The 26,833-nt window shown below is 49.9% G+C and overlaps 1 protein-coding gene across 2 annotated transcripts in view; it reads left to right on the top strand.

Annotated features, from left to right (window-relative positions):
- The first annotated feature begins 1,112 nt into the window (after positions 1–1,112).
- Positions 1,113–26,833, top strand: part of ARHGAP39 (Rho GTPase activating protein 39) — a 142,524-nt gene continuing 116,803 nt past the window's right edge. For both annotated transcript variants that reach the window (XM_025395395.1, XM_025395394.1), the window contains exon 1: positions 1,113–1,297. The gene's annotated coding sequence lies outside the window, so the exon portion shown is untranslated. The remainder of the gene's footprint in view (positions 1,298–26,833) is intronic.

Raw genomic sequence — 26,833 nt, 5'->3', positions numbered from 1 at the left:
AAGAGTTACATGTCCTCTATAAATATTTTGTGTATTTTTAATTACTTAAGTGTGTGGTCACAGGGGTGAAAAGTGCTCATCTTAAGTGTGTGGTCACAGGTTCAAGGTGAAGGCAGTCAGCCTGGATGTGTGATTTTCTTCAGCAGTCATGGAGAAGAGTTGGGCTCGCCCAGTTGGGTTTTCTAGTGAATATAGTGGAGAGGGAGCGGGAGGAGGCGAAAAAGCAGAGCCCTGTGTGTGAAGAGTGAAGAGTGAAGAGTGAAGAGTGAAGAGTGACGACGGCCCAACAGGGAAGCGCGGGCAGCGAGACAGCCCAACGGGAGATCTCCCCGAGGCGGGAGAGTCTCTGCAAGGCGAGTGGGCTGCAGGGCAGGAGGTGGAGCTCCAGGAATGACTTTTGACGGGGGCCTTTCAGCCCTTTGCGGCTTCTCATGGTTGAGGACCCAGGGAATGTCTAGGACTGAAGGGTGTGTGCCCCCGTCTTCTACTGTCGAAGCTTCAGGCTGTTTAGCCTCCATTTCTTCAGAAATGCCAGTCAGATTTCATTTCCAGAAACGCACATGGCACTAAGAGAATCTAGAAGACCAGGCTGAATGCAGATTAGAAAATGCCGAATGTAGCACTAGTCGAGCTGCAGCTGAGTGAACTACCGAGTAAAGGTGACAGGGCTAAAAGGGTGAGAATAATAGGAGGTTGAGAGACACGAGCCCGCCACAAGGACTGAGGGACAGGGCAGCCCACGTCTTGAGGAAGAATGGCTGCATTTCCAGAGTCGAAGAAAAGTGAAATCTCAGACTCGGGAAGCCCAACGTGGTTTGAGAGGGCAAAATTACACCAAACCACACTGAGACGTGTCAGATGGTAATTGCTCTGCACCAAAAGAGACGGGAAGACACCGCTAACTCACACGGTAGGTCCGCCCGGGACGCCTCTCGCGCGGCGGCGGGGCGGGGCCAGGCGGCTCCAGCATGCCGCGCGAGCCCTCCGCGGGACTCCGGCTCCCGGCATGCCGCGCGCCAGCGCATGCGTTCTGCGGCCTCGCGAGGCAGCGCCCCCTGGCGGTGGGTGGGGTCCGCCGCGGGGGCGGAGCCGGAGGCGGGGGGTTGCGCTTGGTGACGGGAGGACGCGCGGCCGCCGCGCACTGGGCCGGCGGCGGCGACGGAGGACGCCGACAGCACGGGCTGCCCCGGCAGCGGCGGCGGAGCAGCAGAGAGGCCGGGGAGCGGCGGACGGCTCACGCGCGTCGCGCGGGCCGGGATGAGGGAGTGTGGCGGCGCGGCCCGCGCGCAGCCGGCCGGTGAGAGCGCGGGCGGCGGGCGGTGGGCGGCGCGGGCCGGGAAGATGGCGGAGGGGCCGGCGCTGCGGTCCCCGTGGTCCTGGCCCAGCCTCGGCGGAGGCTCCAGGCCCGGCAGCGCGAGGAATCCAGGCCCGCGGCTACTGCAGCGGCGGGAGGGGAGGTGACTGGGCCCTGGAGGGAGGGGGCGTGGGCGTGCGGGGCCAGGACGGGCGGGGGGCGCCGAGGCGCGAGGGGCCGAGGCCGCACGGGGCCCGGGTGCGCGCCGACGGGCCGGGCTGGGAGTGTGAGGGTGGGTGAGTGCGCGTGTGCCCGACCCGAAGTGGGTGTGACTGTACCCCTGTCCAAGGTGGGTTGTGTCCCTGCCCTAGGTGGGTGTGAGTGTGCCCGGCCCCAATGTGGGTGTGGGTGTGCCCCTGTCCACGGTGGGTGTGAGTGTGCCCGGCCCCAGGGGGGTGTGGATGTGCCCCTGCCCGAGGGGAGTGTGAGTGTGCCCGGCCCTAGGTGGGTGTGAGTGTGCCCCTGCCCGAGGGGGGTGTGAGGGGACCCGGCCCTAGGTGGGTGTGAGTGTGCCCCTGCCCGAGGGGGGTGTGAGGGGACCCCGCCCGTGGTGCGTGTGGGTGCACGTGTGCCCAGCCTGAGCTCCGGCGCCGGCCGCATTCCCGGGCGGCGTCGGAGTGGGGACAAGGTGGGTGCCTGCCGGTCGGGGCTGGTGCCGGCGTCCTGAAGGGCGGCCCGGGTGCAGGGCTGCGGTGCGCTGCGGTGCAGGCTCGGGCTTTGTCCCCGGGGCGCGGGGAGCGGGCATGGGCGTCTCCAGGTGGGGTCATGGCCGCCTGCGGGTGGGCTCCGCGGCCTCGCCTCTGCGGCAGGCGCGGGCTGGGGCTCCGGCGCTCGGAGCCTTCCCTTCCCCGTTGCCCCCCGAGCTGGAATTCCCTCGGTTGCTTCCCAGTTGCTGGAGTGCTGTGGGTGGAGGCAGCGTTCCGTGCCGCGGGCCGCGAGCGAGGCAGGCTGTGCATTTTGGGGCCCAGGACGTTTTTTATTTTAAAACGTGCAGCCGGCTCCTTGGCAGCTGTGGGTGTGTTCCGAGCCGCTTCCCACCAGCAGCTGCTGTGGGCGCTGCGCAGCTTCGGAAACGCAGCCGGGCCCCCTCCCCCTCAGCGCTGTACGGGTTTAACCAGACCTCCAGTGACCTCTGCTGAAAAACCTACAGTGGCGAGGCTTCACGTGCCACCTGGTGCAACAATACGTAGATTTGCCTTTTGAAGCCAGTGAGAGGAATTGGACACTGCGTCCTAGGTGCCCTCTATGAACAGCAGGTGGTTCCGTCGGCGGCGCCCGATGCCCAATGAGCAAGGTGCGATTCTCGCGCCAGGGGAGGGAAAGGAGATTTGATAGGAGGTGTGGCTGTAAATCGAGGAGATTCATTCCATAAACCGCCCTGGGCGCAGGCTCTGTAGCCATAAATGCTTGGAGTGAATGAAGGGGGTGGCGCCTCGCTCCCTGTCCTTGGTCTCGCCAGCTGTCTTGCTGAGAGGCAGGGGGCAGAGTGGACAGGAGGGCGGGTTCTGGAGCCAGGCTGCCCGCCTCTGAGGCCCAACTCTTCTGTTTACTGGCTTCGTGGTCTTCGGCAAGGTCTCTGTGCCTTTGGCTTCTCGTCTGTAAAATGGGAACACTAATAATATTGGTCTCATAGGGTTGTCGTGAGGACCCAGTGAATTAAGACTTGTGAAACACTTTGTTCCTGGCACACTGTGTTTTAGAAAGTTAGGAATTGCTATTACCGCCAAGAGCTGGTGCTTCCGGGGTACGAGTGCCAGGTCAGTGGGTCTTCAGTTTCCCCAGCACTGCCAGTGTAATGTAAACTTCCAGTTGACATTAAGCTGGACGTCTGTGGCGCTGGTTTCTTACACAAGAAAGCTGAGGTCATATTTGGATGAACACATGTTTATAAAGATAAAAGAGAAACAAGCCTCACATACTTAGATGAATTTTTTTTTTTTTTTTTTTTTTTTTTTGAGACGGAGTCTCGCTCTGTCTCCCAGGCTGGGGTGCAGTGGCCGGATCTCAGCTCACTGCAAGCTCCGCCTCCCGGGTTTACGCCATTCTCCTGCCTCAGCCTCCCGAGTAGCTGGGACTACAGGCGCCCCGCCACCTCGCCCAGCTAGTTTTTTCTGTATTTTTTAGTAGAGACGGGGTCTCACCGTGTTAGCCAGGATGGTCTCGATCTCCTGACCTCGTGATCCGCCTGTCTCGGCCTCCCAAAGTGTAGATGAATTATTATGTAAGATTGTTTTAAGACGTTCATGGCCAGGTGCGGTGGCTTACTCCTGTAATCCCAGCACTTTGGGAGGCTGGGGTGAGCAGATCACTTGAGGTCAGGAGTTCAAGATCAGCCTGACCAATATGGTGAAACCCCGTCTCTACTAAAAATACAAAAAAAAAAAAGAATATTTTTATTTTATTTATTTATTATTATTTTTTTGAGACAGAGTCTGACTCTTGCCCAGGCTGGAGTGCAGTGGCGCGATCTTGGCTCACTGCAAGCTCCGCCTCCCGGGTTCATGCCATTCTCCTGCCTCAGCCTCCTGAGTAGCTGGGACTGCAGGCGCCCGCCACCACGCCCAGCTAATTTTTTGTGTTTTTGGTAGACACAGGGTTTCACTGTGTTAGCCAGGATGGTCTCGATCTCCTGACCTCGCGATCTGCCCGCCTCAGCCTCCTAAAGTGCTGGGATTACAGGCCTGAGCCACTCCGCCTGGCAAAAAAAAAAAAAAAAAAAAATTCTTAGAGAAAAAAGTTTGGCACTTATTGTCCTTAGGGTCATGTAAGGTTGTTATTGACAAAAGTAAGATTTAAAGTAATGCTCTCTGAACTAAACTGCCAAGCCTTTTTTTTTTTTGACATGGAGTTTCACTCTTGTTGCCCAGGTTGGAGTGCAATGGTGCAATCTTGGCTCACTGCACCTCTGCCTCACAGTTTCAAGTGATTCTCCTGCCTCAGCCTCCCGAGTTGCTGGGATTATAGGCATGTACCATCACGCCAGGCTAATTTTGTATTTTTAGTAGAGACGGAGTTTCTCCATGTTGGTCAGGCTGGTCTCCAGTCTTGAACTCCCAACCTCAGGTGATCCGCCTACCTCGGCCTCCCAAAAGTGCTGGGATTACAAGCATGAGCCACCGTGGCCAGCCAGTTTTTTCTTGTTTTTGAGACAGGGTCTCACTCTGCTGGCCAAGCTGGAGTGCAGTGGTGCGATCATGGCTCACTGCAGCCTCAACCTCCTGGGCTCAAGGCATCCTCCCACCTTAGCCTCCCCCGTATCTGGGACGACAGGTGTGTGTCACCACAGCTGGCTAATTTTTTTGTTTTGTTTGTAGAGATGGGTTTTGCATGTCACCCAGACTGGTCTCAAACTCCTGAGCTCAAGTGATCCACTGGCCTTGGCCTCCCAAAGTATTGGGATTACAGGCATGAGCCACTGCACCCAGCCTGCCATTGTTGTACTTCTCAGTATTATCCTTGCAACAGGAGAAGTGATTTATTAAAATAAACATTAAGTGACAGGGAGGACATAACAGAAAGTGAGAAGGTGGAATCACCAGCAGTGTAACATTCTGCTGCTAAGCTGTTGTGAGAAGTAAGATTTAACTTGCTTCAGAACGTAGTGGAAAGATTCCGCATATTTCTCAAGGAGATGATCCTCCTCAAGTCTGGTCACCTCTTCCCTCTGTGTCTTAGCTTTACCTTAGAAAATCACATCTCATCGCCTTTATATTGTGTGACGCAAAGATTAGGGAAAACCCTTCCACCTTTAGTAGCGTGTTTTGAGATTTGTGACATTTAAGGTGAGAATATTTAATGTTTGGATAGTGGTAACAAAAATAGCCTAAAATAGATTTTTAAATGCCCATCCCAGCTTTGTCTCCTACCTCTATGCTGGGATGGGCTGTGGAAGCTGCATGCTACATGGAGAGTTGGCATGTCCTTGAACAATTTATCAACAGCAGTTCAGAGAATGCAGCCTCCTGGTAGGCTTGTACCAGTTTCTTTGGTGCTGTTGAAAAAAAGTCCATGAAATATGCTCTTATGCTGAGACACCTACTTCTACTAGCAAAGCCCCTCTGCTGTGCCTCTTTGCTGACTCATGGTCCTGTGTCATAGACCTTATGCGCTGCGTCTCACGGTTAACTTTGCAGGTGTCCTGTAAAGACACCACAAGGCATGGCTCAAAAGAGCAGACTCTGGTGTTCAGCCTGTGGAGCAGACTCCCTTGCAGAGCTGGACAGACTCCCTCGAAGAGCTGGACTACCCTGCCTTGCCTGTCTCCTGTCCCTTCTCTTTACCTTTCTTCAGCAGGTGAAATCCTTACCCTCCAACATCGGCTGTCTCTGCTGCCCCTGTGCTTGCCTCGTTGTGCCTTTTATCCGCCACTTAGACTTGTTCCCAAGTTTATCTGACAAGTCTTCACTGTGCCCTGAGATTGAGTCTGACCCTGACTTCCATGGCCTTGCCACACTGTTTCCACCCGCTGGGGTCCTCCTCCTCAGCTGGTCTGCATGCCAACTCCTCTGCCACTTCTGCTGTGTTTGGTATCAAGACACCTGAGACCAGGATTTTGCAGGGTTTGTCTCTCCTAAAACTTGTGTTGGTCACTGGTGCCTGCCATCCTGCTAACCCCCTGAAATGTGATGGTGACAAAGTAATTTTATTATCATACATCTGTGAGTTTTGTTAACATGAAATAGCACCCCCCTCCAGTTGATAATCTTGTTATGAAACTCATACCAGTCTTTGACACAGTTTGTGTATTGTGAAAAGAGATTAGTGGCCGCTATTAGGCTTCATTGGGTGGAATTTTTCTTGGTGCAACATTTGGTGTGAGTTTCCACTCCTTTCTTCTGAGTTTTTGAAATTCTGTGGGAAAATCATAATATTTAACATTAATAATATTTTTTCAATTTTTTATGCAAGTGTTTTCCAACTATTGTTTTGCAGTTTTAAAATTGAACATCTAATTTATGCTCAGTTGTACTTACATTGTAGTGCCACAGGCATGCTTTCAGGGAGCTTAAAAAGAAAAAGTCTGCTACAGATATGAGCCCTTCTGTGATTAAAGGCCTAACCAGTGCTCCAGACCAGGGGTCAGTACACTACAGCACCACTAGCAGACTCCTCTGCCTGTTTTTGTAAATAAGATTTTATTCAACAGCCACACCTGTTTATTTCTGTATTGTCCATGGCTGCTCTGGCTGAACTGACTCCTTGTGTAGAGGCTGTGTGACCCACAAAGCCTAAACCCTGTGTTATCTGGCCCATTTACAGAAGAGTTTGCTTTAGAAGTTTAAAGGGGAGATAATTGCAGGGGGCTGCAGCAGTGAAGGGAGGTTTCAAGTCGAGGTGGTCTTGTAGCTGAACCACACACAGTGGGATGTGAAGAGTGGAGAGTAGGGACATAGCACTGCAGACACAAGTATTTTCACATTTTGGGGGCAAAGGTGAGAAAGTTGGTTATGTGTGGTTTCTAGCAGTTTAAAGGTTGTGTAAGGAATAATGGGATAAAGGAATAATGGGGGATAAGGGTCATAATGAGAAGGTCTTTGAATTCCAGTTAAAGACTTTAGATTTTAATTTTCTTTTTTTTTTTTTTTTTTTTTTTTTTGAGACAGAGTCTTGCTCTGTCGGCCAGGCTGGGGTGCAGTGGGGCTATCTCAGCTCACTGCAAGCTCCACCTCCCGGGTTCAGCCCATTCTCCTGCCTCAGCCTCCCGAGTAGCTGGGACTACAGGTGCCCGCCACCACGCCTGGCTAATTTTTTGTATTTTTAGTAGAGATGTTGTTTCACTGTGTTAGCCAGGATGGTCTCGATCTCCATAACTCGTGATCCGCCCTCCTCGGCCTCCCAAAGTGCTGGGATTACAGGCGGGAGCCACCGCGCCCAGCCTAGATTTTAATTTTCTAGCTAACAGGGAGCCACTGCAGGCAGCTTTGTGAGCAGGGGATGTCCTGATTAATGGTTTAGGGAGATTTAATTGGCAATGTCCTGTAGGACGGATTGGTGACGGAAGAAATCCAAATCCAGGAGTTTATTGGACAGCTTTCTCTAGGGCGAGTTGCAGGAGCAACCCCAGCACTGCAGCGCTCACAGCAGCAGAGGCGGATTCCTGCTCACATTTCATTTCCTTGTGACTCTTTCCCAAGAGTCTTCATTTCCAGACCCAGGACCAGGCCCTATTTGGCACATGCTGTTTTTATGGCAAGAGAGTGGCAGAAACCTAGTGTCTTTTCCAGCACCATCCTGGACTGGCATCTCAGGGTCCGTGGACCAAAGCAGGGTGTGGCGCATGGCCTTCGTGTGGGGAGGGTGCACCCCTGCGCGGACGCTGTGCTGAAGAGAGCTGAGGACCCCGCACCTGTTGTCTGGGCCGTCTCACCATGGCTGAAGGTGCAGCTGGACGTCACCCCTCAGCCTCAGACGCTGGAGGCTGGAGCCAGCCTCCATGCACGAGAGCCCCTGGGATGGCTCAGCCTCAGCACCCACATTCACTTCTGGCCTCAACCCTCTGGGGCTTTGGAGCCTCCATCAGCTTGGTCCCCACCTAGAAGTTTGGCACGCTGGGTCCTCCTCTCAACTGCCACGTGGTGCGGCTCCAGGTCCTGCTGCTAGTTCCCCTGAACAGTGATCAGAACCCCTGCCTGAGCAGGGCCTGTGCCATGTCCTTCCTGTACTAGGCTGTGCCTCCTGGGGCTCCCCTGCCCCAGCCTTGAGCCACTCCCCTGTCTCTGCCACATAGCTGCTCAGATGATATACATAGGGCAGTGGTCTCCCTGGGGGTCATTCTGACACCACTCCCCACGCCCCTGCTACATTTGGCAATATTTGGAGACATTTTTGGTTGTCCTAACTAGGAGGGGATGGCCAGGGATTTGTGGAGGCCAGGGATGCTGTTGAAATCCTACAGTGCACAGGATGGCACCAGACTCGGAGCGTCTGGGCGAGTGAGTCTGCTGCCCGGCTCTCCTCCCTGGCTCCCCAGTGCCTCCTGGACCATGCTCCACAGCCCTGCGTGACCCCAACCGACTCTGCTCTCCAGAAAAACTGCCATGTGGTCATGGGCCAAGCCTTGCTTAGTGTCCGTCCTTCCAAAACTAAGCCAAGCTCACTGGCTCCTTTAGCCCTTTGACTCAGACTCAGGTAATGTCCGCAGGAGCACCTCCTGAATCCCTGCCTTGTCCTCAGGTGCTCCACCCCCTCCCATAGTGCTCTAGGTGGTGCTTTTGGTCACTGCACAATCACGTAATATTTTCTCCTCTCTGAACTGAGAATTCCTTGAGGGTAACAGATACATTTGTATTACCTTTTTTTTTTTTTTTTTTTTTTTTGTGGAGAGAGTCGGGGTGGGTTGCCCAGACTGGAATGCAGTGGTGTGATCACAGCTCACTGCAGCCTCCATCTCCTGGGCTCAAGTGATCCTCCCCCCTTGGCCTCCCAAAGTGCAGGGATTGTAGACAGGAGCCATGGCACCTGGCGGTTTGTGTTCGGGGAATGTCTTGCTGTCGATTGCAACATTTTCTTTTGAGCATGGGCTTCAGTAAAGATGATTGGGTTTAGAATGGGGAGTTGCCCTCAGAGAATGGCTGGTGGGGCAGTGGGAGGGACTCCTTGACCCATTTCCCATGTCGGCTGCTTCCAGCTTCCTGGGCCTCTCTTGTAACTTGCTTTCCGAAGTATAAATGTCTTGATTCTCACAGATTCTCTATTTTGGCTTCCTAGAAAGTTTCAACTTTGTTTATTAATATTTTTGAGCAGATGATAGACACGGTTCGAAAGTACAAAGGGAGCTCAGTGAAGCCTCCTAGTGTTTACCCTGGCACCTGGTTCCCCGGAAGCCTTGCTAGACCAGCTTCTTGTGTATTCTTCTAGAGATACTTTGTAACTTTGCAAGCAAACAAGTGTATGTATTTTTTTTCCTTACTCTTTTCTTTTTAAAAGGTTTCTGAACCTTGCCTTTTTCAACTATGTTTGAGAGGCCTTTCCATATCAGTACATTTTCCAGTACATTCTTTTCCATGGCTGCACTGTATTCTGCTATATGGAGGTGCTGTGGCATTTTTGTGCAGTCATGAGCAAAGCTGTAGGCACAGTGTTTTGCAAATGTACCTGTAGGACCCATTCTAGAAATAGCGTCTCTTTCTTCGATCACCATTTATTCCGTCACATCAGGGTTTGCTCTTGTCTCTTAGTGTCTTTATTTCTGCACTTCCTTTGGTCATTTATTTCTCCTAATTATCTCATCTCTCTATATTTTAAATAATATAGTTGGTCAAATTAAATGAGTGTCTCAGTTGGAAACTGGTTCACCTTTTGTGTGCTCTTTTGGTTGAGTGACTGGGAATATACGCATCCACCCAGAAACTTGTCCGTGAGTGGTCACGACAGCCAGAAAGTGGAGACAGCCTAAATGTCCATCAGCGGATGAATGGATAAACAGAATGTGGTCCATCCCTGCGATGGAATATTATTTGGCAATAAAAAGAAGTGAGTTACTGATTCATGTTATAATGTGTGTGAACCTTAAAAATATGCTGGCCGGGTGCAGTGGCTCACGCCTCTAATCCCAGCACTTGGGGAGGCTCAGGTGGGCAGATCACGAGGTCAAGAGATTGAGACCATCCTGACCAACATGGTGAAACCCTGTCTCTACTAAAAATACAAAAATTAGCTGGGCGTGGTGGCGTACCGGGAAGCGGAGGTTGCAGTTAGCCGAGATCATGCCACTGTACTCTAGTCTGGTTACAGAGTAAGACTGTGTCTCAAAAAAAAAAAAAAAAGACTGAGTGAAAGAAGCTGGAAACATACTGTATGATTCTAATGGCATTAGTGACTTGTCTGGAGTGGCTGCTGCCATGATACTGGCTGCAGTGGGGGTGGTCTGGGGCTGCATGGTCCATGGAGCTGGTGGGACCTGGGAACAGGCAGGAGCCGCACCCCCTTCCAAGTTGGAGGGGTGGGAGACCGGCCCTCCTGGGCGCAGCTGCAGCTGCCTGGCTGTGGCTATGGACCCAGACATCGCTGCTCTCTTGGGGACTCAGGAAGCCCTCCTTCCCCTGCAGATTCAGAAGTGCCTGCTCCCACTGCCTGCCCTCTCCCTGCTCCTGGCGCCCACGTCAGTTTTGGAACAAAGTTGAGGCTGAACCCAGGCACTGTTGCAACCTGGCCAGGTGTGCATATACTTGGGGCAAAACTGACATGCCAGCCGCCTGCCTCCTCAGCCCCCTTCGGACTTTGGGTGCTGACGAGCAAGCACTGGAGGGAGCCCGAGGAGGGGCTGAGGGAAGTGTGGCACAGGCCTGCAGGAGCCCCTCAGCACGAATAGCCTGGGCACCATGGACAGCAGGTTGATGGCAGCAGGAGGCAGACAGGCTCCTGGGTGGAAAGGGGCAGGTCCCTGGTGAAGCCCCATGTTGAAGTCAGGGACAGCCTGAAGCTTGAGGGCTGGGCTGCCAGTTCCATGGACCAGAGTAAGAACTTATGGTGCTTTTTCTGGGCATGCCCACGGCCACCCATGGACCAATCAGCACACGCTTTCTTCCCTCTGAAGCCCATAAAAACCCTGGACTCAGCCAGACTCAGGCAAGCAACAGGTCAGCCCGCCTTCAGATAGGATAGGAGCTAACCAGTCCGAGTCTCCTTTCTGCTGAGAGCCAGACACTCATCAGGACAACCCGCATGCAGAAAGGAGCTACCCACTGTGGGTCTCCCGAGAGCTGTTCTGTCGCACAGTGAAGCTCCTCTCCACCTCACTCACTCTCCAGTTGTCCACGTACTTCCTGGATATGTGACAAGAACTTGGGACCTGCTGAATGGTGGGACTAAATGAGCTGCAACACAAGCAGGGCTGAAACACGCCCCCCGTCCACCACTCACCACGTCGCAGGCAATGAAAAGGAGAGAAGAGCTGCAACACTTTGGGGAGCCCAGACCTACGGTCTTCTCGAGCCAGGGCTGTGACATCCTCTTTGGGGTTCTGTAGTTCCTGGCATCTCCAAGCTTCTGGGTGCCACTGCATTCCCCTCGTCCAGATGCAGGTGCCCACAGCAGAAGCCATGTGCAGTACATCTGGTCAAGCCGCAGCCTCACACAGAGCTGGCATCTGGAGCAGCCTGCCCTGCTGCAGCCGGCATGCCTGGCTATGCACGGTGGCTTGACCCTGCACTTGCTTGCCCACACACCCCTTGCCACTTTGCGCCTGGCTTGCACTTGGCAGGTGTGGGATCTGGGCCAGTAGTGCGAGCTGAGCGCAGCCTGCCAGGCTGAGTGGGCAGAACGATCCCAGCGGGCATGAGCAATACTCAGGCAGAAGGCACCACTGGCCACAGCGGTTTCTGGCTTGTGGAGCGACACCCCAAGGATCTCATGAGAATTCCGTTTATGTGAAGTGTCCAGAAGTGAATCTGTAGAGGTAGAAAGTAGATTGGTGGTTGCCAAGGGCTGGGGAATGACAGCCGAGAGGTGTGGAATTTCTCTTAGCATAATGAAAGTATTCTAAAATTGACTGTGGTGAAAGTGCACATGTCTGTGAGTATACTAAAAATAACCTAAAATCATATACTTTAATTGGGTGAATTGTATGTAATGTGAATTTTATCTCAATGAAGCTGTTAAAAACAAGAGTGACTAGGATTTTTCAGAAGAGAACATCCCAAGGTGAGGGTCAGAAGGTTGCATGCCGCTGAGGACCTTGGTGCAGATGTGTTCCTGGAGGCTGTGGCAAGGCGATGAGTCCCCGATCAGTTTCTTTTCTTTCTTCTTCTTCTTTTTTTTTTTTTTTTGAGACAGGTTCTTGATCTATCTCCCAGACTAGAGGTCAGTGGCATGATCTCTGCTCACTGTATCTTTGACCTCCTGGGCTCAAGCGATTCTCCTGTCTCAGCCTGTCAAGTAGCTGGGACAATAGGTGCATGTCACCATGCCCAGCTAATTTTGTAATTTTTGTAGAGGCAGGATTTCACCATGTTACCCGGGCTGTTTTGAATTCCTGGGCTCAAGTGATCCTCCTGCCTTTGCGTCCCAAAGTGCTGGGATTACAGGCATGAGCCACTGTGCCTGGCCCCTTATCAGTGTCAAATTCTAGGTGGTAGCAGATGCTACACTGTTCTCCGTGCAGAAGACTTGAGTTAAACATTGACTTAATCGTGCCTATGTGATTGAGCACAGATAAGTCAGTTAAGCACTGGAGCTGTCATCTGCAGATAAGATGCTTGTCCTGCTTATTTGTTCAAGGTTGTTGCGAAGCGGAAGCATGGCTGAGTCTCAGTGGGTTCTGTAAATTACTGAGTGTTATTTGTGTATAATAGGAGTTTTAAAAATTAATTTCAACACTAAGAGGCCGATGAACCAGCCTCTTGCAGGCTGGTCTAAGACAGTGCACACAGAGCACAGTGATGGCGGTGTAGACAGATGTAAAGTGTGGGAGCACCACTGTCTCCCCAGCTCCTGGTAGCCAGGGTGCTGGACACAGGGTCTAGAACCCCTTGTTTGGCCTACAGTGTTTGAGTCTATTTTCCTTTCTTGCCATTCTCCTTTCATCTTTTCTGCTTTTTCTCTCTCTTTTTTTATTTTTATTTTTTATTTTTTAGTAGAGATGGGGTTTCACCATCTTGGCCAGGCTGGTCTTGAACTCCTGACCTTGTGATCCACCCCTCAGCCTCCCAAAGTGCTGGGATTGCAGGCGTGAGCCACCGCGCCCAGCCTCTGCTTTTTCTCTTGATTATTACTTTTTTTTTTTTTTTTTTTGAGACAGAGTCTTGCGCTGTCGCCCAGGCTGGAGTGCAGTGGCCGGATCTCAGCTCACTGCAAGCTCCGCCTCCTGGGTTTGTGCCATTCTCCTACCTCAGCCTCCTGAGTAGCTGGGACTACAGGCGCCCGCCACCTTGCCCGGCTATTTTTTTGTATTTTTTTAGTAGAGACGGGGTTTCACTGTGTTAGCCAGGATGGTCTCGATCTCCTGACCTCGTGATCCGCCCGTCTCGGCCTCCCAAAGTGCTGGGATTACAGGCTTGAGCCACCACGCCCGGCCTTGATTATTACTTTAAACTACTAGAGGCCCCAACACTATGCAGACAGAGTGGCTGATGCTTCCTTCATGGGTTGAGTTTACTGTTTGCCTTGAGATACTCCTAGTGGTTTTCTGTTACAGTCCCTTCAAGCATTGCCTGGGATTACAGTGGTGGCCAGCATGTTCCTCCTGGCGCTCGGGGCTGTGCTGAAGCCTCCGCAGTGTAAGCTTTCTTGGGATCTGATTGCCGGCTGCATGTGTGCCTGACAAAGGGGGGCAGCTTCTGAAGCTCTAGGTGCTGTTTCTGTTTGATTGCAGCTGTGTTGACCTTTTATTTTCCATTCAGAATTCAGCCGTGCTGTGGAAATTCCTACTTCTGGGAGGCGGTAGTGCTGTGACGTGCCTGAGACCCTCATTTGCAGCATGTGCCGGAATCACAGAGCGTCCAGGAATGGTGTGGGGCTTTCTGCCCAAGGCCACTGGGGCCCAGGATGAGTCTCACTTGGGCAGAGCCCGTCTCCATTGCTCTGGCAGGGCTCTCACACCTGGTCTTGTGTTTGCCAGGCCCACCCACACTCATCTCGCCCCTCCTGTCGCGGGTATGTGCCAGCCACTTGGCAGTCAGATACCCACTACAGGGAGGAGACAGACCAGGCCTCTGTTGGGGGACACGATAGTGAGTTGTGCTAACATCCTGTGGGCGGCGGAGGCGGCCATGTGCCTGGGATTGTAGGGAGAACCCGAGGGTGGATGGCCGGGAGGGGTGTGGCGTTCAGGTAGGCTTTCTGGAGAAGGGGTATCTCGTCTGGAAAGGAGGGGTATCGGCAGCTGAGCCTTCGGCTATTCACCAAGCACAAAAAGAGCGCACCTCAGGCGGCAGGGGGTGCAGCCGGAGCCAGCAGCTCTGCGTGACTGGAGTGTCTGGCGAGACCCAGGTGAGCAGGCATCTGGGGTCAGTGAGCAGGTGGGAGGGTGGTGTTTGCACCGTATAGAGAGAGACTGTCTCCTGAAGGGGAGCACTTCTCAGCTTGAGCCCCACCTTCAGAGTCAGCTTGCAGTTAGGAAGAGCGAAGGGGTGCGCAGTAGCTTCTTTCTAACTCTAGCTTTATTCGTTCATTTCTTTTTATTTTTTTTGAGATGGAGTCTCGCTCTGTCACCCAGGCTGGAGCGCAGTGGCGCCATCTCCGCTCACTGCAAGCTCCCCCTCCCAGGTTCACGCCATTCTCCTGCCTCAGCCTCCTGAGTAGCTGGGACAACAGGCGCCCGCCACCTCGCCCGGCTAATTTTTTGTATTTTTAGTAGAGACGGGGTTTCACGGTGTTAGCCATGATGGTCTCAATCTCCTGACCTCGTGATCCACCGGCCTTGGCCTCCCAAAGTGCTGGGATTACAGGTGTGAGCCACCGCGCCCGGCCATATTCGTTAATTTCTTTTGCGGAAAACATCAGAACTTACCTGAAGTTATTATCCACCCTTGACCCATTCTGATGTATTTTAAATAGTAAGTCATTTGCAGAATTTGCCTGTTGGTGACCCTGTGCCTCTGGCTGGGAGATGCTGCAGGGCAGAGACTCTTGTCAGTGACCTGCAGAGCCAGGCATGGGCCCCAGATGCAAGGATGAGACACCTAACATAGGCCTCATTTCACATAGAGAACCAACATTAGGATTTACAAACTGGAATTAATTAGCATGTACTTGGTATGTGAAGGGCTCTGGTTGAGTATTGGGAGAAGCTTGGCTGCCCTGAGGCTTGGCAGCACTGCACGTCCTGAGTGTGATCACGTGTTGGGTGATTGGGGTCTCTGGTGTGGGAGGAGGAGGAGCAGCACCAGGCAGCGTCCTCAGAGCTGGAATGGGTAGTCATGCCTTTCTGGTCATCCAGTGCATGGATAACTGAGTGACAGTCAGTGGTGCTGGGGGCTGGCAGTGCAGGGGTAAAGCGTTTGTCTCTTGAAGCTCAGAGTCTAGTACAGGGAACACATCCACACAGTTGGCAACTGTGGCGTGTGCTCTGAAGGACGGGGGTAAGGCTGTGAGAGCAAATCTAGCATGCTTCATTTAGATGAGGAGCTCAGGGCAAGCCTCCAGGAGGGAAATTGAGTCTGGGGCCTCCAGGAGAAGATGGTGGGGATCAACTCATGTGGCAGCCCTGGGGTAGCAGACCGGATGGCAGGAGCCCAGGGAGCCTAGAGCAGGGCAGGAGGTGGGACAAGTGAGGCAGGCAGTCAGACTGCACCAAAGGCCCACCCAAAATAGTCTTCTTGAAGCCTCACCCAGGCTTTTGTGTCAGGAGCACATCAAGGAGACTGACAGGAAATACAGAAATGGTTGAGCCACCTGTGGATGAGGTGAATGACAGTGGGGCTGAAGCTGAGGGGAGATGGCAGAGGCGTGGGGAGGACTATGGGAGGGGTGTGGTGAGCCCGGCACAGGCGCCTGGTCCCAGGTGCTGATCCTGCTTCCTGGTACACCCTAGCACGCATCAGAGCTCCGCTGCTTTTTATTGCCAAGGGCTGTTCGTTGTACAGGTCAACCCCATTTCCTTTACACTTTCACCCATTGCTGGGTGTTTGAGTTGTTTCCATGTTTGATATTATGAAGATTTGTGTAGTTGCTGGGTCATATGGTAATTCTATGTTTACTTTTGAGGAAATGCCAAACTGTTTTCCAAAGCAGCTGCCCCGTTCTACGTCCCCACAGCAATACATAAGGTTCCAGTGTTTCCACATCCTTGACCACACTTGTGATTGTTCATCCTTCTGGTTAAAGCCATCTCAGTGGATGTGAAGTGACATCTCATAGTGGTTTTTATTTGGTTTTTTTTTTTTTTTTTTTTTTTTTGAGACGGAGTCTCGCTCTGTAGCCCAGGCTGGAGTGCAGTGGCCGGATCTCGGCTCACTACAAGCTCCGCCTCCCGGGTTCACGCCATTCTCCGGCCTCAGCCTCCCGAGTAGCTGGGACTACAGGCGCCCGCCACCTCGCCCGGCTATTTTTTGTATTTCTTAGTAGAGATGGGGTTTCACCGTGTTAGCCAGGATGGTCTCGATCTCCTGACCTCGTGATCCGCCCATCTCGGCCTCCCACAGTGCTGGGATTACAGGCTTGAGCCACTGCGCCCGGCCAGTGGTTTTTATTTGTATTTCCCCAATGGCTAATGATGTTGAACATCTTTTCTTTTGTTTGTTGACCATTTGTCTATCATCTTTGCAGAAATGTCTATTCATATCCTTTGCCCATTTTTCAGCTGGGTTACTTATCCTTTATGACTGAGTTATGTGTTTTTTATATATTCTGTATACAAGTGCCAGATCAGATATATACAGTTTACAAATGTGTTCTTCCATTGTGTGGGTTCTTTTTTTCTTAGTTTTTTTGCAGTACATAAGGCCTTGGAATTTTTATGTTTCTTTCTTTTTTTTTGAGACAGAGTCTTGCTCTGTAGCCCAGACTGGAGTGCAGTGGCGCCATCTAGGCTCACTGCAAGCTCCGCCTCCCGGGTTCACCCCATTCTCCTGCCTCAGCCTCCCAGAATTTTTATCTTTCTTGATGGTATCATTTGAAGCACAAAAGTTTTTAATTTTGATAAAAGTAATTTTTGTTGTTGTTGTTGCTGCTTGAACTTTGATATTATAGCTAAGAAACCATTGCTTAACCCAACGTCATAAAGATTTATTCCTGGCGGGGCATGGTGGCTCACACCTGTAATCCCAGCACTTTGGGAGGACGAAGTGGGCAGATCACGAAGTTGGTTCGAGACCAGCCTGGCCAATGTGGTGAAACCCTGTCTCTACTGAAAAATGCAAAAATTAGCCTGGTGTGGTGGCACACACCTGTAGTCCCAGCTACTCAGGAGGCTGAGGCAGGAGAATCACTTGAACCCGGGAGGTGGAGTTTGCAGTGAGCCAAGATCACGCCACTGCACTCCAGCCTAGGTGACAGTGTGAGACTGCATCTCAAAAAAAAAGAAAAACCCAAAGATTTATTACTGCTCAGGTGCAGTGGCTCGTGCCTGTATTCCCAGCACTTTTGTGAGGCCTAGATGGGAGGATCACTTGAGGCCAGGAGTTCAAGACCAGCCTGGGCAACAAAGCGAGACTCCATCTCTACAAAAAAATAGAATTAGCCAGGTGTGGTGCACACCTGTAGCCTTAGCTCCTTGGGAAGCTGAGGCAGGAGGATTGCTTGAATCCAGGAGTTTGATGCTGCATGAACTGTGGAAGCCCCACTGTACTCCAGCCAGAGTGACAGAGCAAGACCCTGTCTCAAATTTAAAAAAAAAAAGATTTACTCATGTGTTTTCTTCTAAGTTTTATAGTTTTGGACTTACCTGTACATTTCTATATTTTTTTTTATTTAATTTTTTTTTCTTAGGATCTTAGTATGTTGCCCAGGCTGATCTCGAACTCCTGGCCTCAAGCAACCTTCCCACCTCACCCTCCCAAACTGTTGGGATTATCGGCATGAGCCACTGTGCCTGGCTTACGTTTCTATTTTTATACATTGCTTTATATAATTTTGATATACATTTAGGTGTTTGATCCGTTTTGAGTTAATTTCGTTCATGTGTGAGGTAGGGTCCTGCTTTGCTTTTTTAACGTGGCCACTTGGCACCATGTGTTGGAGGGACTGCTCTTTCTTTCTATCATTGAAATATCTTGGCACCTTTGTCAAAAATTACTTGATCATAAATTTGAGGGTTTATTCTGAACTCAGCTCTGTGCTGTTGTCCTGTGTGTCTGTCCTCACGCCGTGCCACACTGTCTTAATTATGGTAGCTTTGTGAGAAGTTTCAAGTCAGAAGATGTATCCCATTTTGTTCTTCTTTTTCAAGATTGTTTTGGCTATCCTGGTGGGTCCCTTGAATTTCCATATGAACTTCAGATCAGCCTATCAGTTTCCTCAAAAAAGCAAGCTCGGTGGTTTTTTTTTTTTGCAGCAAGCTTGACTTTGATGAGGATCTGTTGAATTCTATTGATCAGTGTGGAGTGTTCTGCCATCTTACTAATGTTGTCTTTCATTCCATGAACATGGGATGTCTTACCATTTATTTAGGGCTTCTTTAATTTTTTTCAACAATGTTTTGTAGTTTTCAGTATGTAAGTGCATTTCTTTTGTTAAATTGATTCCTAAATATTTTACTTTTTCTGTTATTTTAAATGGAATTTTTTCTTAACCTTATTTTCAGAGTTTTTCATTGCTAATGAGTCTTCTAAAAAATACTTCCTGTTCCAGCTAAGTATTGGTTTTTATTTTTTGTGTTGTTTTGTTTTGAGACAGTCTCACTCTGTCACCCATGATGGAGTGCAGTGGCGCAATTTTGACTCACTGCAGCCTCAACCTCCTGGGCTCAAACTCTCCTCCCGCCTCAGCCTCCTGAGTAGCTGGAATTACAGGTGCATGCCACTGTGCTCAGCTAATTTTTGTATTTTTGTAGAGACAGGATTTTGCCATGTTGTCCAGGCGGGTCTCAGACTCCTGGGCTCGAGCAATCCTTCCACCTCGACCTCCCAAAGTGCTGGGACTAAAGGTGTCAGCCACTGCGCCTGGCCTTAAAATTTCCTTTCTGAAAAAATAGGGAGGAAACAAATGTAACTTCTATTCCATCCTCTAGTGTGCCAGTTTTTAGGGAACCAAGAATTCACTAGCTTTTTCGAGTCCTGAATGGAGGTTAAAAAAAAAAGAAAGGCTGTGAACACAATTCCATGAAGCACATACTGGCATTTTCTTTTTTTTTTTTTTTTTTTTTGAGATGGAGTCTCGCTCTGTCGCCCAGGCTGGAGTGCAGTGGCCGGATCTCAGCTCACTGCAAGCTCCACCTCCTGGGTTTACGCCATTCTCCTGACTCAGCCTCCCGAGTAGCTGGGACTACAGGCGCCCACCACCTCACCCGGCTAGTTTTTTGTATTTTTTAGTAGAGACGGGGTTTCACCGTGTTAGCCAGGATGGTCTCGATCTCCTGACCTCGTGATCCGCCCATCTCGGCCTCCCAAAGTGCTGGGATTACAGGCTTGAGCCACCGCGCCCGGCCACATACTGGCATTTTCAACTCGCCCAGTGGTTTAAACATTGCCTTGTCAGAAGAAGTCGTCACTCTGCATAAAGTCTAGGAAAAATGTTTTGAAGATAAATGTTGCCCATTTTCATTGCTGTTAGCATTGTTGCTGTAATCTGAGGCATATGCTCTGAACACATTCTGTGCTTTTGTATAATTTATACCTCAGAACAATGCATGCAGTGGGTGCTCTTGGTCCTGTTTCATAGATGAGGAAACCGAGGCTGGAGAGGGCTGTGACCCACCAGGGTCACACAACTAGTAGGCAGAGCCAGGATTCAAGTCCAGGTGCCTTGACTCCTGAACTTTCCCTCTTACCACAGTCACACTTCCTCTCCTGTCCTGTGATCTCCGTGACCTCAGGGTGTAAACACTTTGTTTATTGAGACGTAGTATACACAGAAGCGAATGAGCCAAGACCAGAGGATTTGGCAAAAAATTGTTTGGGATTCTCTGATTGCTTTGTTTAGGTCCCATGAAATAGTCTAGGAAATGTCCTCCAATTAGGCTTGAACTTGGAACATTGACTTAGAAATAACACTTGTCTCTCCACTCTTAGATAAGAGGGCTGGTGTGATTGAAAAGTGGGCACTCTTTGGCCTCAGAGACGTTTGGTCGTGGTTAAGACAGGACTCAATGGAAATAGAAAGTCGAACATGTGAAACTTTAGTTTTCCGTAGGTCAAAAACTATTGAAAAAGGCAACGTCGTATGATCATATCTAATTGTGTTAAGAAGCATTGTTCAAACGAGCAGCTTCCCAGCACATGTTGGGAGTTACCCAATGTTTCCTCCAAGCCTTCAGAGTATGAATGTGTGGTTAGGCTGGTGGTAGGTTAATGGCTCTGGTCAGCATGTTGCTGGTTATCTAGCTGCCTGTCATTTTGATTACAGTAATTATGTCCTTTACAATGTGTATTATTAATTGCTGTTTGTGTTGAGTTCTCTGGAAAGTGGACACTGAATTGATTTGTCTTTAGGAAGTTTACTGGGGAGTGCTTTTGGGATTAGCACCTGTGGAGTGAGTGAACAGAATAGGATTGGACAGAAAGACAGTGAAGCTATTACACCCTAACCCTGTTGGGCTGCCACATCCATGAAACTGGTACACCTCCCCGTGATTCAGGTCCTTTTAAATGTCTTCCATCAGTACTTTGTAGTACTCAGTGCATGTATTTTGCCAAATTTATTTATAATGTTGATTAAATTTAATATTTACCCCAATATTAAATATTAATACTTAATGTTTTAATTTTTTACATATATCATCATTTTGTCTATGAATATAGTTTAATTTTTTCTTTCCTAATCCTTCTACCTTTTTTTTTCTTGCCTTATTGCACTGCCTTGTACCTCCAGTAATGTGTCATGTAAGAGTCGGGAGGGGAAAGCAGTCAATCTTTTGCTGTTTGTTATGATACACAGTCATCCCTCAGTGTCCATGGGGAATGGTTTTAGGACACCCTGTGGATACCAAAATTCAAGGATCAAGTCCCTGATTAAAAAATGCTGTAGTGGTCAGGCACAGTAGCTCACACCTGTAATCCCAGCAATTTGGGAGGCTGAGGTGGGCGGATCACCTGAGGTCAGGAGTTTGAGACCAGCCTGACCAACATGGAGCAATCCCATCTCCACTAAAAAATACAAAATTAACTGGGCATGGTGGCACATGCCTGTAATCCCAGCTACTCGTGAGGCTGAGGCAGGAGGATCGCTTGAACCCAGGAGGCAGAGGTTGCAGTGAGCCAAGATCGCTGCATTGTACTCCAGCCTGGGCAACAAGAGCGAAACTCCATCTCAAAAAAAAAAAAAAAAAAATAGCTGGATGTGGTGGTGGGCACCTGTAATTCCAGCTACTTGGGAGGCTAAGGCAGGAGAATCACCTGAACCTGGGAGGTGGAGGTTGCAGTAAGCCAAGACCACGCCACTTCACTCCAGCCTGGACAAAAAGAGCAAAACCTCGTCTCAAAAAAAAAAAAAAAAGGCCAGGCGTGTGGCTCACGCCTATAATCCCAACACATTGGGAGGCTGAGGCAGGCGGATCACGAGGTCAGGAGATCGAGACCATCCTGGCTAACACGGTGAAAACCCATCTCTACTAAAAGTACAAAAAATTAGCCGGGCGTGGTGGCAGGTGCCTGTAGTCCCAGCTACTCGGGAGGCTGAGGCAGGAGAATGGCGTGAACCCAGGAGGCGGAGTTTGCAGTGAGCCGAGATCATGCCACTGCACTCCAGCCTGGGCAACAGAGCGAGACTCTGTCTCAAGAAAAAAAAAAAATGAAAGAAAGAAATGCTGTAGTACTGATATATAACCTATATATATCATCCTGTATACTTTAAATCATCCTTAGATTAATTTAAATATCCAATGCAGTGTTAACACTATGTAAATAGCTGTTATGCCATATTAAAAATTTTGTATTATCTTTTATTGTTATGTTGTTATTTTTATTTAAAATATATATATACACATATATATGTGTATATATATATATATTTTTTTGAGACAGAGCCTTGCTCTGTTGCCCAGGCTGGAGTGCAGTGGCACGATCTCCGCTCACTGCAAACTCCATCTCCCAGGTTTACGCCATTCTCCTGCCTCAGCCTCCCAGGTAGCTGGGACTATAGGCGCCCACCACCACGCCCGGCTAATTTTTTGTATTTTTAGTAGAGACAGAGTTTCACTGTGTTAGCCAGGATGGTCTTGATCTCCTGACCTCGTCATCCGCCCGCCTCGGCCTCCCAAAGTGCTGGGACTAAGGCGTGAGCCACTGCGCCCAATCTTAAAAAAATATTTTCAATCCCCAGTTGGTTCAACCCATGGATGTGGAGGGCTGACTGTAGCTGTAGGTTTTGGACATGCACCTCTTACCAGGTTGAGGAAGTTTCTGTCTGTTTTCAATTTGCTTTGAGTTTTTATTTAGAATAAATGGTGGGTTTTGTGAAATGCTTCTTTTGCCTCTTTTGTGAAGATTATGTATTTTCCTATTTTAGTCTGTTAATATGGTGAATTGCACCAATTAATATTTTGAATGTTAAACTAATCTTGCGATCCTGGGATAAAATCCACTTGGGTATGCTTGTGTCATCCTTTATTGCTGGATTCAGTCTGCTGAAATTTTTGAATTTTAAGGATGTTTGTATCTATGGTCATAAGGGAAACTGGTCTGTAGTTTTCTTTGTAATGCCTTTGTCTGATTTTGAGATCAGCGTGTAGTTTGTACTGTTGGCTTTATAAATGAGTTGAGAAATGCGTCTTCCAGACAGGGTCTCACTCTGTGGCGCAGCCTGGAGTGCAGTAGCATGATCATAGCTGGCTGCAGCCTCAACCCCTTGGGCTCAAGCTGTCCTCCTGCCTCGGCCTTCTGAGTCGCTGGGACCACAGGCACATACCAGCATGCCCGGCTAATTTTTTCTTTCTTTCCTCTTTTCTTTGTCATTTCCTTTTTTGTCTTTCTTTTATTAATATTATTTTATTTTGTTTTATTTTATTTAATTTATTTTTTTCAGAGACTGGTCTTGAACTCAAACAATCTACCTGCCTTGGCCTGCAAAAGTGCTGGAATTACAGGCATGAGCTACCATGCTAGGCTAAAATTATTTTTCTTAAATGTTTAGTTTTAATTATTTTTCTTAAATATTCACCAGTGTCATCATCTTGGCCCGGAGTTTTCTTTGCCGGAAGGTCTTAACCTACAAGTTCAATTTATTAAATAGATACATTGGCTATCAGGTTATCTATTTCTTCATGTGTGATTTTTGGTAGTTTGTATTGTTCAAGGAATTTATCCATTTCATCTAATTAACTCATTTTGTAAATGTCAGCTAAAAAGGATTGATAGAGATCCAGTCTTATATACCCTTAGACTAACTTTTTTTTTTTTTTTTTGAGACGAGTCTCGCGCTGTCGCCCGGGCTGGAGTGCAGTGGCCGGATCTCAGCTCACTGCAAGCTCCGCCTCCCGGGTTTACGCCATTCTCCTGCCTCAGCCTCCCGAGTAGCTGGGACTACAGGCACCCGCCACCTCGCCCGGCTAGTTTTTTGTATTTTTTAGTAGAGACGGGGTTTCACTGTGTTAGCCAGGATGGTCTCGATCTCCTGACCTCATGATCTGCCCGTCTCGGCCTCCCAAAGTGCTGGGATTACAGGCTTGAGCCACCGCGCCCGGCCAACTTTTTTTTTTTTTGAGATGGAGTCTTGCTCTGTCATCCAGGATGGAGTGCAGTGGCACCATCACAGCTCACTGCAACCTCTGCCTCCTGGGTTCAAGTGATTCTCCTATCTCAGCCTCCCGAGTAGCTGGGATTACAGGTGTGTGCCACCACGCCTGGATAATTTTTTATATTTTTAATGGAGACGGGGTTTTGCCATGTTGGCCAGGCTGGTCTCAAATTCCCTACCTCAAGTGAGTGATCCGCCCACCCCAGCCTCCCAAAGTGCTAGGATTACAGGCGTGAGCCACCGTGCCTGGCCCCTTAGACTAACTTTTGAATTTGCCCCTTCTTGAAGTTCCATACTTTTTTTTACATGTGTTTTGAAGCTGTGTTATTAGACTAGGCATACTCATTTAGGATTGTTACATAATCTTGATGAATTGACCCTCTTAATCACATACATTTAAAAATGAGAAAACATTTGCTTTTTATTTTTTAAATTTTGTAGAGATGGGGTCTCGCTATGTTGAGCAGGGTGGTCTTGAACTCCTGGGCTCAAGCGATTCTCCTATCTCAGCCTCTCACAGTGTTGGAATTACAGGCATGAGCCACTACACCTGGCCTTTTTTTTCTTCTTCTTATTTGCTATGTCAAGTGCTCTTTATTACTTTTTACATATTCAAGTTTTTATCCAGTATTATCTTTTTGCCTGAAGAAGTTCATTTTGTATTTCTTTTAGTATATATCTGTTGGCAACTAATTCTCTTAGTTTTTCAGGAAGAAAAGAATCTTTGTTTTTGGTTTCATTTTTTAAGAATGTTTTAACTGGGCATGGGATTCTAGATTGATAGTTTTGTTTGATTTAGCATTTTAGAGATGCTGTTCCCTTTCTTCTTTTGTGTATTGCTTTTGATGAGAGGTTTTCTCTCTCTGGTTTGTATCAATTTGGTAAGACTGAACTTTGGTCTGGTGTTTTCCTGTTTGGTATTCATCGTTTGTTACATCCGTAGTGTTACGGGATCTTTGGGGAGTTGCTCTTCTGGCCAGAAACCTCTGTGGCCAGTGGCGCCTTTGCCCAAGTTCTTGTCCTGCATCCAGGAAGAATGAGGTATGCAGACAAGTGGAGGGTGAGCAAGACGAAGAGGAGCCTTATTGAGTGTTAGAACAGCTCAGAGGTAGCTCCTCTCTGCAGGCAGGTCATCCTGTCGTCTGTGCAGTTTTCAGCAGAGAGGAGGCCTGGAGTGGGTAGCCCCCCTCTGCAGCTGGCCATCCCAACATCTGCGCAGCTCCTAGCAGAGAGGAAGCCTTGGATTGGTTTGCTCCTCTTTGCAGCCAGTAGTCCCAGTGTCTCTGCAGGTCTTTGAAGCTCTCAGTAGGAGGGTGGCTTCTCTCTTCAGCTGGCTGTCCTGTTGTCTGCTCAGCGCTGGCTGATCCCGGGGCTTTTATGGGCCTTAGAGGGGAGGAACTGCACGCCGATTGGTCCATGGGTGGCCATGAGTGGGTCCAGAAAAGGCACAAGTTCCCACTCCAGTCCATGGGACTGGCAGCCCAGCCCCTAGCCTTCAGGCGATCTCTGGCCTGCGGTGGGGCCTCACCGGGGACCTGCCCCCTTCCACTCAGGAATCTGTCTGCTTCCTGCTGCTGTTCGTGGTGCCTGGGCTCAGACACGACTTTGCTCCAAGACTGGAGCGTGAGCTGACAGCAGGGAGAAACCAGGCAGTGGGAGTGGGCACTTCTGAGTCTGCAAGAGTGGGGGGCCTGCCTGGGCCCCCAAGAGTGCAGGGATGCCTGAGTCTGCAGCTGTGGTTTGGGTGGCTGCAGCAGCACCTGGGAGGACAGGGCTCCTGCCTGCTCCCAGCCCCCCAAGAACACAGGGAGGCTCAGATCTGCAGCCACAACTTGGGTGGCTGCAGCACTGCCCAGGAGGGCAGGGCTTCCACCTGCTCCATGGAGCAGGGGGCCCGGAGCAGGGGGCCCGGGTGTGCAGCAGCAGCTTGGCCAGCTACAGCAGCACCAGGGGGAGCTCCTACCCCAACTCAGAAGGGGCGGGGCTCCTGCTTGTCGGGGCTCCTGCTTGTCCCGGCTCCTGCCGGCTCCATGGAGTGTGCAGCCCCTGGCCACGCCTCCCTGTTGCAGCCGGCTTGATGGCAGCCATCTTGAGTGGCTGCTGCCAGCAGCAGTTTTCATCAAATTTGGAAAAAGTTTTTTTGACAGGGTCTTGTTCTGTCACTCAGGCTGGAATGCAGTGGTGTGATCACAGCTTACTGCAGCCTCCACCTCCCAGGGTCAATTGATCCTCCCACCTCAGCTCCTGAGTAACTGGGACTCCAAGCACCTGCCGCCATGCCCAGGCACTTTTTGTGTGTTTTGTAGAGACGGGGTTTCGCCATGTTGCCTAGGCTGGTCCTACACTCCTGGGCTCAGGCAGTCCACCTGCCTCGGCCTCCAAAAGTGCTAAGATTACAAGTGTGAGCCACTGTGCCTGGTCTCAAATATGGAAAAATTTTGACCATTATTTTTTCGACTACTTTTACTGTCTTCTCCCTTTATTTTGGGTGAGGGGTTCCAGTTATATATATATATGTTGGGGTGCTTCATATTGTCCTGTAGGTCGGTGTTCATCTTCCATTGGGCTTTAGTTTGCATAATTCCATTTGTCACCTTTGGGTTCACTACTGTCGCCTCCTTTCAGTGGTCACATCCAGCAGTGGGCTCTGCCCAGACGGTGGTCTGGAAAGTGCCTGCACAGAGCCGGGCTGGGAGCGGGGTTTCACCTTGTTCGTGTCCCTTTTCGGCACCAGGTGTTTCACATTCATACAATTTCTAGTTGTTACAACAGAAGAACAAGTCCAGTCCCTCTCATGACCCGAGCTCTGGCTCCCTCTCCACCGTAAGGAAGGTCCTTTGATTCTTCTAGATCAGTTTTCTGCATAGGAATCTTAACTGCAGGTTTGATGAGACCGAGAGGGTTAGGCATGGGTGTTTCAGAGTCTCTGACGGCCAATGTTTGTGGGGTTCTCAGTGCAAGCAGGTGTCTGACGGGAAGATGGAGAAGCTTGTGCTTTCATCGAAGGGGCTTCCTTTTTCCATTTCAGTAGCTCCCAAGCAGGCAGACGCCAGGCATGGTGTTGTGCGGGTTTATAACTTGATGGACTGTTCCTTTTACTATTTGTAGTTTCTGTGGTTTCCTATTAGGGTTTTTTGCCTGGGTTTCTATTTCATACTTCAATAATTTTCTTTTTCTTTTTCTTTTTCTTTTTTTTTTTTTTTTTTTTTTTTG

This window comes from Theropithecus gelada, chromosome 8 (assembly GCF_003255815.1).
Source record: "Theropithecus gelada isolate Dixy chromosome 8, Tgel_1.0, whole genome shotgun sequence".
NCBI classification, from domain to species: Eukaryota; Metazoa; Chordata; class Mammalia; order Primates; family Cercopithecidae; genus Theropithecus; species Theropithecus gelada.
This window is presented reverse-complemented; position numbering and strand designations above follow the sequence as displayed.